The following is an 11200-nucleotide window of genomic DNA, read 5'->3' on the forward strand; positions in this document are numbered from 1 at the left end:
CAGCTCAGGTCATGATCTCATGGTTCGTGGGTTAGAGCACTGCATACGGCTCTGTGCTGACAGCTCGGAGCCTGGAGCCTGCTTTGGATTCTGTCTCCCTCTCTATCTCTGCCCCTCCCCTGCTCGCACTCTGTCTTTCTCTCTGAAAAATAAATAAACATTAGAATGAAATCCAAATGAAGATCATTTAGTCCAAATGATCTAAATCTGTTGAATCCCATTGTAGAATTCCTTTTTTTCCCCCAAGTTGTGCTTTCAGGGATCCAAGTGGTTAATGAACAAATCTGCCTAACGTTTGCTCTACATATCATACATTGATTTAGTAATTTCTCATTTAAAAGGTGCTTTCACATGCACTAAAATCACCTGAGATCATTCTTAGACCTCTCTGGAATGGTATTGTTGGTATTATGTTCTAAATGAGAAAATTGAGGATTATATGTTGTGTGTGAGAATTCTTGTTTAAATCATTTTCACCTTCGATACACCTTCCTTTCTCAAAAAGCAAAATGAGTAAACTTTTTCTCTGTAAGGGGTTAGGAATGAATGGAAATGTACGGAGCACTGCTAGCAATGCAGCCTTGATGAACCTAGGAAACGTTAGCTGTATAACCTCAGTTGCACCATTTAGGTTAAATTCCTAGTCTAACCCCCTCTTTTTATGACAACAAAATTAGCTCCAAGAAATATTTGGTTATCCCCTCAATTGCATGTATTATTATTATTTTTTCCTTTAGACTTCTCATAAGGTACTCCTTTCTTCACAGTAAGGATTGTGTTAGGGTGATTCAGTGCTTGCTTATCCAGACTGAGATGATATGAAGGCACACAGGATGAAATCTTTTACCAAACTAAGATAAAATATCTTAAGATATAAGGAGTCTTGCTACTAGTGAGAGCCATGTTCATCTGAGTGGAGATTTTTTTTTCTTAACCTCATTTTATGTCATTGGACACACAATGTAACATTTCTGGCAGTGCCTGTAGGTATGACAGTGAAGTGAAGCAAGATTAAAATTTGAAACAAATATGCCTGATAGACATTATTTTTCTCCAGTTTAGACATAATAACTCCTATAAATTCCATTGACTGGCATCAAAGAGTTAATGAGGTCATTTCCATAATTATTCATCTTCCTAAAGCGAAGATAAGCAGGAAGCCACTTCAACTGTCAAAATTAACTGGAGCATCAATCAAAAGCTCATAGATTTTGAGATAATTCTGTATTTAAACTCAATTTAGTTTCCACAGGGGGACTCTAACCTGCCTAGGAGGCTTAATTAGGCTAACTGCCTGAAAAACAGCATAAACCATATGGGTGGGTTCCTATTCAAAACTGGTTTTATGAGCATTCTCATAGCTCTTACAGAAAATAAATGAACTTTCAGGGATCTTCAACTAAGCCTTCTGTTTAGTAATTCCATAAGGAGAAACAGCTTAGGAGGAATTGATCTTTTTAAAGTGGTCTTTATATTGTGCTTTGCTGTTTTTATATCATGATTTGAACCATATCATGAACTCTCAGAGCCCAGAAGAGACAAAATACATTCAGGGGATATTTTTAAAGCTACAGATCAAAACTGAAACTTCCAATTCCCCAAGGGTATGCCACTCTGCCCTTGCGCCTTCCAAAAATTTCAATAAATCAAATATTTATTAAGCATTTGTATTAAGGTTCCAGGGAATATAGAGATAAATAAGATACAGTTTTTATCCTCAAGAATCTTAATGAGACTAATAGATGAGTGCATAGTCAATTATAATAAATATTAGAACTTAGTGAGCCCTAATGATATAAATAAACATAAATGAGAGCATTAAGGTAAGGAGTGACTAATTCTGCCTGATGAGATCAGTGAGGGCTTTGCTGAAAGTCTCCTTTGTAGCTGGGTTCTGCAGGCACACTGCAGAAACAGGATGGACCCTTACCCTGTATTTGGATCAGACGTCAGGACTGAGAGTGCCATACTCACACAGAGGATATGGAAACGTTTATTAATTATATAATGAAGCTTTTGGGGGAGGCTTCCTAAGCTGACCTGAAAATGGCTTGTGAAAACAAGGAAAGAAGACTGGCATGAGATTTTCATTGTGGTTAAGGGGAGAGGGGCTAGAATGAGGGTAGCCCTGCATACACAGGGGCTTGCTTGGATTGAGTGTCTTTTACTAACACTAAAGGAGAGAGCACCCAGGCTTTCTTATCAGCTTGCCCAGATGAGGATCTCAAGGGCAGGAGGGAAGTTAAGAGGTGTCAGCAGTCAAACATTAAAGGTAGAGTTGGACTCTTTATTACAGCGAGGTTCCTCTGGATTCCATTCTATAGGGGCATCATCATTTTTCTTTTATTTCAAGCTTAAAGAAAAGTTTTAGACAGCTCACCATGTAAAACAAAACAAAACAAAATAAAACAAAACAAAAACCAAAAAAGCCTTCTAGCTGTTTAGATCACCAGGTTGTGTTTTTCTAGAAATCCAGGCCAACCATTGTCACCTTGCTTCAAAACTGTCCCGTGTGGCTGCATCCCAACAATCTCTGCCCCCATTCTCCACCTCACACCTTGCTATCACCACTCATTCCTTGGAAATCTCTAGTTCACTAAGGAATAGTATTCATTCATTGTCTAAATATAGACTTTTTTTTTTAAATGTTTGTTTACTTTTGAGAGAGAGAGAGAGTGTGAGTGGGCAAGGGGCAGAGAGAGGCAGACACAGAATCTGAAGCAGGCTCCAGGCTTTGTCAGCACAGAACCCGAAGTGGGGCTTGAACTCACAAACCCTGAGATCATGACCTGAGCTGAAGTCAGACACTTAACCGACTGAACCACCCAGGTGCCCTTCATTGTCTACATCTATACACCACTTCTGGCCACAACCTCAGTAAACTGCTACTATGTCCCTGACACACCCAAAACAGCAGAAGAAGCTTTTGGTTCCCTAATTCCAAAGAGCTTTCCCTTCAACCACACATCAGGTATCCAACCCTCAGGCCCACTCTGGATGTTGGCATCCCTCATGACTGCATGTATTCTGAGATCTTAAGCCTGAGTGCTTGAAGCTTTGACTATAACCCCTTATGTCTGCATTGCTTAGAGTCTCTTACTTTTTGGAAGTCTGATTTTTGGTCTCTATTCCTTTTTCTCCTCCCCATCCAGCAGGCTTCACTTTCTTCTAATGTAGTGATCCTCTCTAAAACGTCCTTTTCATTAATGTATTCATTTTTTTAACCACTATTTCAGCATCTATCAATTGCCAATCACTGTTTAAAATGTTTTTAATGTTTATTTATCTTTGAGAGACAGAGAGAAACAGAGTGTGAGCGGGGGAGGGGTAGAAAGAGAGAGAGAAAGACACAGAATCTGAAGAGGCTCCAGGCTCTGAGCTGTCAGCACAGAGCTCAACGTGGGGCTCGCACTCACAAGCTGTGAGATCATGACCTGAGCCGAAGTTGGACACTCAACCGACTGAGCCACCCTGGCGCCCCTGCCAGTCACTGTTTAGACACTGGAGCTATAGCATTGAAAATAAATTGAACGTTCATCATGGAATTTACATATTAGGGGAAGAAGTCAGATAATAAGCAAAGCACAAAGATTTGTAATAAACCAGAATGTGATAAGAGCTATGAAAAAATATAAAGCAAGTTCAGAGGGCTAGAGAATGTGAGGCACAAGGGAGTTGTTGCTACTTAACATACTAGAGTGGTCATGGAAGGCCTCACCGATGAGGTGATATTTGCCAAGAGACTTGAGGGAAATTAGGGAAGGAGCCATGCTTATTTTGAGAAAAGCACTTTCTAGGAGCAGTGGAGAGAAAGTCCACAAGTTCAGAGGCTGGAGTGTGTTGGCATGTTTGAGAATAGCAGAGACCCGTGTGTCTAAAGTGGAGCAAACAACAGGGGACATAGAAGGAGAGGTATCACTGGGGCGCTATTTGGGGACAAAGTAATGTAGGGCCTTATAGACTGTGGAAGGTTTAAAGTAGAGGAATGACTGAATCCAGCTTGATCTGATTCCTGTTGACATCATCTTCATCCTCAGTATTCTTGCCCTGTTTTGTTTGACTCATCTTTTATTTTATTTAATGGATCTTCCTCTAAGCATATAAGCATGCTCAACTGTCTATCCTATGATTAAATCAACAAAGCACAAAAGTAAAGACTTTAGGTACTACCTGATCTTTCTCCTGCTTTTGATAATGAAGCCTCTCAAAGGCTTCATAAATTACAGCCCATCCATATTCTACAAACTGAACCCGCTGTTGTCAAGGTTGTTGCTGAAATCAAAGGACATATTTTAATACTAGACTTACTTTACTTTCTCCCTCTCTGGGTGTGAATTATTGACTGCTCTCTTCTTGCAATTCTCGTCTGTTGGTTTTCAAGGCATGCTATGTCCCCTAGGGTTCCATTTTTGTACCTCTTCTCTCCTCCTCCACATTCTCTTCTCTCAATGCCATTCACTTTCATGACCCCAATTATCATCTATATGCTGATAATTCATATATATATATATATATATATATATATATATATATATATATACACCAAGCCACTTTTAAAAAATTTAGTTTCAGCCCATATAGCAAAGTTCCTACTATCTCTATTTGACTTGAAACTCATTGTGTCTATAATTTATCCTCTTATCTCCCACAAGCTACTTCTCTTTCTATAGTTGCTAACTTAGTGATGACCCCAAGTTAACCCAAGTTTTGAAAGCCAAGTTTATTTCAGTCTGCCGTTTAACTGGTCACCAAGTCCTGGAGATTCAACACGTAGTTCAATCAGGGAAGTAGAGTTACTTCCCTGATTGAAATCTCCCTGGCAGACTCTCAGTTGTCATCCCATTTGGGAAACTGTTCCTTATCCCCTGGATCTGCATCTGAGTCTGGAGTGAAAGGCCTTCTTACCTGCTTCCCTCACTCCATATTTCCCCAGCTCTTTCAAGCACGCAATATTCTCTTTGGTAATGATCATGACCCGTGTATATCAGTGACGGTCAAAGCAACTTACAGGCAGGTTGTCGTCTTTGTGTATGTAGTGCTTATTGCAGTGCCTGCAATACTGTAGATACTACATAGATATTTGATGAATGAAGAGAGTTGACATTTAATAAAGGGTGAGTGAGATTTTGTAAGGTAGAGAACAATGTGTTCGTCATAACTGCCATGGGTCAGTGACTGGAACTCAATGCTGACTGAGATGCTAAGATGATCCTGCGCTAGTTCACAGAATGAAGGGATATATACCGGTGCTACAGGAAGGCAATAACCAGGGCAGCAATGGGAACTGAGAAACTAAAACCAGGGGCTTGATGCAATCAGGCTATCTTTATTTTCTCTTACCTCTGTTTCTCTGTGTGTTGGTTTCATCCTCTCAGACAGGGTTTCCCCATGAGCCTAACTAAAATTGTGAGTGCCCAGAGATCAAGAAGCACACATTATCAATTAATGGACCAATGAATACAACCAGTGTGATAAAGCATGCTGCTTAGCTCAGCCTGGTACTAATTTCCACCCCTGGACCAACAGTGTAACCTATGAATTTGGATCTTTTTAGAAGAAGGCAGTTCCCATTGGAGTATGTGATGGAAATTTGAAAGAGGGGGAGCAGTTCCTCGAAATAAGGAGACTGATGGCACCAGAAGAAGGGAAGGGTCTGGGCAGACATTATAATGTATACTTACTAAAACTAGTAATATTAGCTAAAGTTTTCTAGTACTCATAACAGACATTATGCTAAGCACTTTGCATAAATTTTGTCATTGAATTCTCACAACAATCCTATTAGATGAGTGTTTAAGTTAGAATTCTTTCAGCTACAATAAAATAACATTAAACTAAAAGTAGCTTACATTTAGGATCTTAGTTGCTCACTTACTCACAAGTACAGAGTAAGGCAGGTGATTACAGTATTGGTGTTAACTGCTCAAAGGTGTCAGGGATGTTGGTCAGCTTATTTCTACTCATGATTACAAAATGGCTGCATAGCTCCAAGTTTGCATCTTCACACAGCATGCTAAAATGTGAAAAGGAAATAGAAACTTCTTAACCATCTTTTAATGAAGGAGAAATTCTCAACAAGAACTACTCCCATAACCTTCCCAGCAAGAGTCACAGGAGAGGATGGCATCTTTATATACTCATGATGGAGCAAGTGAAGATGGAAAAGCAAGTCTCTGACACATTTAGTCTCAGAGGGGACTGCCTCTGTCCTGGCAAAGAAGGTAATGGTAGAATGGTTATGGGTAAGTAACAAACAGTTTTTGCCTCAGTGTATAACATTGTATTGGAATGTTTAGGTAAAAGAAACAAAATCTGAGCAACAATGACTTAAATCAGAAGGACACTTCTTGTTAGCCTTTGGGACAATAAGCATCTTAAGCTATGTAAGTAGTACAGATACAAAGATGACCAGTCCTTGACCTTAAGATATTAAAGAGGAATTTTGCCATGTATTTGAGTTCACAGTCTTCCTGCATCTGGTATTTTCTCTCCAGAATTATTATATGGAAGTTTATAAGTATTTAGGGATGTGTGATTATTTTCTTAATTATTATAAATTGAAGAAAAAGTTTGACCAAACATTCCATTTCATTCCAGGACTTACCTGATTTTCCATGCAGTCTAAAACTGTGTGAAAATTTAGTTGCTGGCTGGTGACACTAATTGGCAGTCTCTTCAACAGTCTTTATGTAAGACAATATTAATTAGACATGAAAAAGAGAGTGTTTCCTTAACATCAAATCCAGCAGGTGCTCGCTGCAGTTGAGGGCAGGATGACCTTGCCAAATCACTTTATTTTTAGGTAGAAACTTACAGATCTTACTTACTAGTTGTAGAGCATTTAGTCAAAGATTCGCTATGAGCTCAACCCATGACTTTGCAAACTTCCTTTTCCTCTCGTGCAAAACATATACACATAAAATAGAATTTTATCAAATGTTTCCCTTTCAACCCTTCCAACCAGTGGTGGCACCAAGGACCATAAATTAAGGACTAAATTAAGTTTCTAGTTGCATATACAGTCATTGACTCATACTAATTTTTAAAAAAATGTTTGTTTGTTTGTTTACTTATTTATTTTGAGGGAGGGTGGGACAGAGAGAAAGAGGGGAGAGAGAATCCCAAGCAGGCTCTGCACTGTCAGTGCAGAGCCCTATGAGGGACTCAGTCTCGTGAACCATGAGATCATGACCTGAGCTGAAATAAAGAGTTGGACACTTAACTGACTCACCCAGGCACCCCACGACTCTTACTAATTTTATGTAATGAATTACCCTTTGATTTCTCCTCTTCTACAATTCCTCTGGTTTTCTTTTCTTTTTTTAAATTATTTTTTAATGTTTATTTATTTTTGAGAGAGAGAGAGAGAGAAAGAGAGTGAATGGAGGGGGGGGGGCAGAGAGAGAGAGGGAGAGATAGAATCTGAAGCTGGCTCCAGGCTCTGAGCTGTCAGCACAGAGCCTGATGGTGGGGCTCAAACTCACAAAACACGAAATCATGACCTGAGCTGAAGTCGGATGCTTAACCAATTGAACCACCCACATGCCCCATCTTCTGATTTTCTTTCTTGGGTCTTTCCCACTGCCTATCTATTCAAAGTAGTTACAGGACTCTCTGGCCTTCTTTTTCTCTGAGTCATCTTACATATTCTCATGATTTTAACTACCCTGAATAGCAGGAGGCAGGCAGATAATTAAATGTGTGAATTGGATCAGTGCAAGAAATAGGAAATGACGGGGCCTGTGACATACAGAAAATGACTAAAGATATCTAAAGTTATACTTAGGGGAAAAAACCCCACTCTGCTGGGTCAAATAAAATGGTCTGCCAGATGAATTCAGACCTTAGTATCTTACTTGCTATTCCCAATCCCCAAATCTGTGACCTGTCAGCCTTTCCCCAAAGCTTCAACCCCACATGAAAGATTATCTACTAGTTATTGCATAGACCAGTGCTTCTCTGAACCCACAGTATTTTAGAATCACCTCAAAAAGCTTTTTAATATACTGCTTGCTGCTCAGGGGCTGAGATCTGGGCTTTAAACTTTTAAAGTTCCCCAGGTGTTGAGAATCCCTGCCAAAATAGATTTTTCTTTTTCAAATCCTAAGCATTTCCTGTGATTTAAGAATGTAAATGGTAGGGGATCCTGGGTGGCTCAGTCAGTTGAATGACTGACTCTTGATTTTGACTCAGGTCATGATCCCAGGGTCATGGGATCAAGCCCCATGTTGGGCTCTGAGCTGAGTGTGGAAAGTGGTTAAGACTTTTTTCTCTCTCTTCCTCTGCCCCTCCCCTGCTCATCCATGCTTTCTCTAAAAAAAACAAAACAAAACAAAACAAAACAAAACAAAACAAAACAAAACAAAAACCATAGACGGTGGATAATGAAAAAACAAGAAGTGTGTTTTTTTTAAATTTACAAGTGCCTAGGTATTTATTTTAGTTTATCCTTGAGTTCTTAGTTTTCAGTTTTACTGTATTTGGTAAGAAATAACAGTTTTGTGTGATTTGTACTTTTTGAAATTTTAGTTGTTTTGTGAACAATCTTTGAAAGTTCTATTCTTACATGGAGATGTTTATTCCCTGTTTAATGGGTGAAAGTTTTTTTACTTTAACTTATATTATACTTACAAGTTACCTTATTTAAATCCTCTCTAATTCTTATGTATTTCATCTAACCATTTTTAGAGGCATGTATGGAAGTTTGCCACTATGAAAACTAGTTTATAAATTTCTCGTTATACTTCTAGAGTTTTGTCTTATGTTTTGATGCTAATATTTTATGTTCCATAAAGATATATAACTATTTGTAAGTATTTTTTGGTAGATTGTTTCTCATATCATTTAAAATTATTTCTGGACATTGAATTCTCTTATCACAGCTGCTTTTTTTATGGCAAAGAGAAGGGGTGAGCATTTATCTGGAGATATATATGTGTGTGTATATATATATATATATATATATATATATATATATATCCATCTCTTATTCTTAATGTATCTGTATCATTTTGTTTGTTGTATCTATTTGTTATGCTTACTTTTCTTCTCCTCCTCTTCTACCTCCTCCCTTTTTTTTCCACAGAGGTTTAAATTTTGAGAAATCTGTTTGCAATTTCACATTCTATGTGTTAAAAAAACAGATGTTTGCAAATATATTATTAATATTTTATATATTTCTATATTCCTGACTCATATCCTACTTATTTTATCTAGTTATTTTCATGGAGTACAACACTAAGTAAATTCTCAAGGAATTACTTCAGAAGAGTTAACATTCAATGAGCTTCCTAAAAATGTCTTTAAGTTATCCTCATACTTGAGTTTTGATGACATATTTCTATTTTATTTTTAGTATTCTTTAAAAATATTATGTTAATTTTTAGGAAAACCTCTTTTGTCTTTATGGATTATATTAGAATTTTCTCTGTATCCTTGGAATTCAGAAATTTCAACAGAAAATGTGTAGGGGAGAAATAATTTTCCCTTTAGCCTTTTAAGTACTTAGCTGAGATGCTACAATAAAAGACAGATTAACAAGAGAGAAACAGAAGTTTATCAACATATACAACTCATGTGTCCATGGAGGATACCCAGGAACAAATGTGTACCTCTTACAGGTGGCTTAAAAGTTTGGTTTAAATACCATCTTCGGCTAAAAACAAAGGAAAAGTGTGAGGGAGGCCAGTTACGAGAAGGGTACCAGAAGAAGCCTGGCTAACAAAGGTCAAGTTTGTTATGCAGATATAAATTAGTACCTTCTCCATTGATAAGATATGTGTGTGTTTGTGAGTGTGTGTGTGTGTGTGTGTCTCTCTGTGTGTGATTTGGAGAAATCCTTCTCTTCCCAATATAGAGAAGGAGATACACTTACAAATGGAAATCTGTATGATAAATGTAAATTTTCCTTACAGAAGGATAACTTCTACTCTGTTTTTGGAGTTTCTCCTGTATCTGCTCCTTCTCAAAGTGATTAGCTCACAATAGTCCCTTTGCCAAAGAGACATATTTGGGATGGTATATACTGCTACCATTCATGTACTGTCTAGGTAAACTTCTACTAATTACTCACAGGACTCTTTCTATCTGGAATCTTTAATTATTTTTAAGTCATGGAAATTTTCTTCCCAGGTCTATTTCTTCCTCTTCCTCTCTCTGTTTTCTTCCTCTGAAGCCACTATTAGTTTTATTGCAGACTTCCCAGATATAATTACATTACTTTAAAATTTTCCAACTTTTTGTTCTATTGTATTATATTTGAAGATTATCCTTGTGTTGGCTTCTTCAGCTGATTTATCTTTAGCTTTGACTCTTCTACTATTTTGGTCTATATATTAATCTATTGTCTTTGGAAATAAGAATTCTCATTGCTTCATTTTCATAGCAGTTTCTTCTTCTCCTTTGCTTCCTTTCTTTATTTTCTTCCTCTTCTTTTTTTCTTCTCAATCTGTTCTTCTCTTTTCTTCTTTGTAATATTCACAAATTTCTGAATATTTTCATTATACTAATTGATTATTTTTCTGATATAAGAAAGTTGTTTTCATAAGTTACTTTTTCCTTTTGTGGGGTTTGGTAACACTTGTTGCTTTTCCTCAAATGTTTGGTGATTCTTGGTTGTTTGTTTACATAGATGAGAATTTGCTTACTACTAGTAGCTTGTGTATATTTCTACAGCCTCAGTGAGACTTCTATTCTTTTGGGAGTGAAAGCAGGGTTGGATGAGTGTGAGGATTAGGGAAATTCTTGCAGTTGTGGGGGAGGAAAACATCCTTTCCAATATTGTTAAAGTCTATAGTGGGATCCAAAAATTAAACTGACAATGACAGATGAACAAGAAAAAAACATACAGACTACTTAATGTAAATTTTATGTGATATGGGAGCTTTCATAAGGAGATAAGACCCAAGGAAATGGCTAAACCTCTGTGTGTTTATGTCGTGTTTGATGAAGAGTGCAAAGATATAGAGAAATATATTAGGTTGAAGAATATGAGTTAAGTTCAAGTAAGGAGTATGAGGAAACTTAGCAAGTCCTGTTTATTTGGGTGTTTCTAAGCATTACTCCTTCTTAGAGAAAAGGATGTTTTTTTTTTTTTTCCAGGTATAGAGAGGGCACCTCTCACATGAGGGTCTTTTGGCCTGCTTCAGAGAAGAAGGGCTAGGGAAGGTCAGAGAGACATTCTTGCTTTTGATGTTTTCTC

This window comes from Neofelis nebulosa, chromosome 5, assembly GCF_028018385.1.
Source record: "Neofelis nebulosa isolate mNeoNeb1 chromosome 5, mNeoNeb1.pri, whole genome shotgun sequence".
In the NCBI taxonomy this organism is placed as follows: Eukaryota; Metazoa; Chordata; class Mammalia; order Carnivora; family Felidae; genus Neofelis; species Neofelis nebulosa.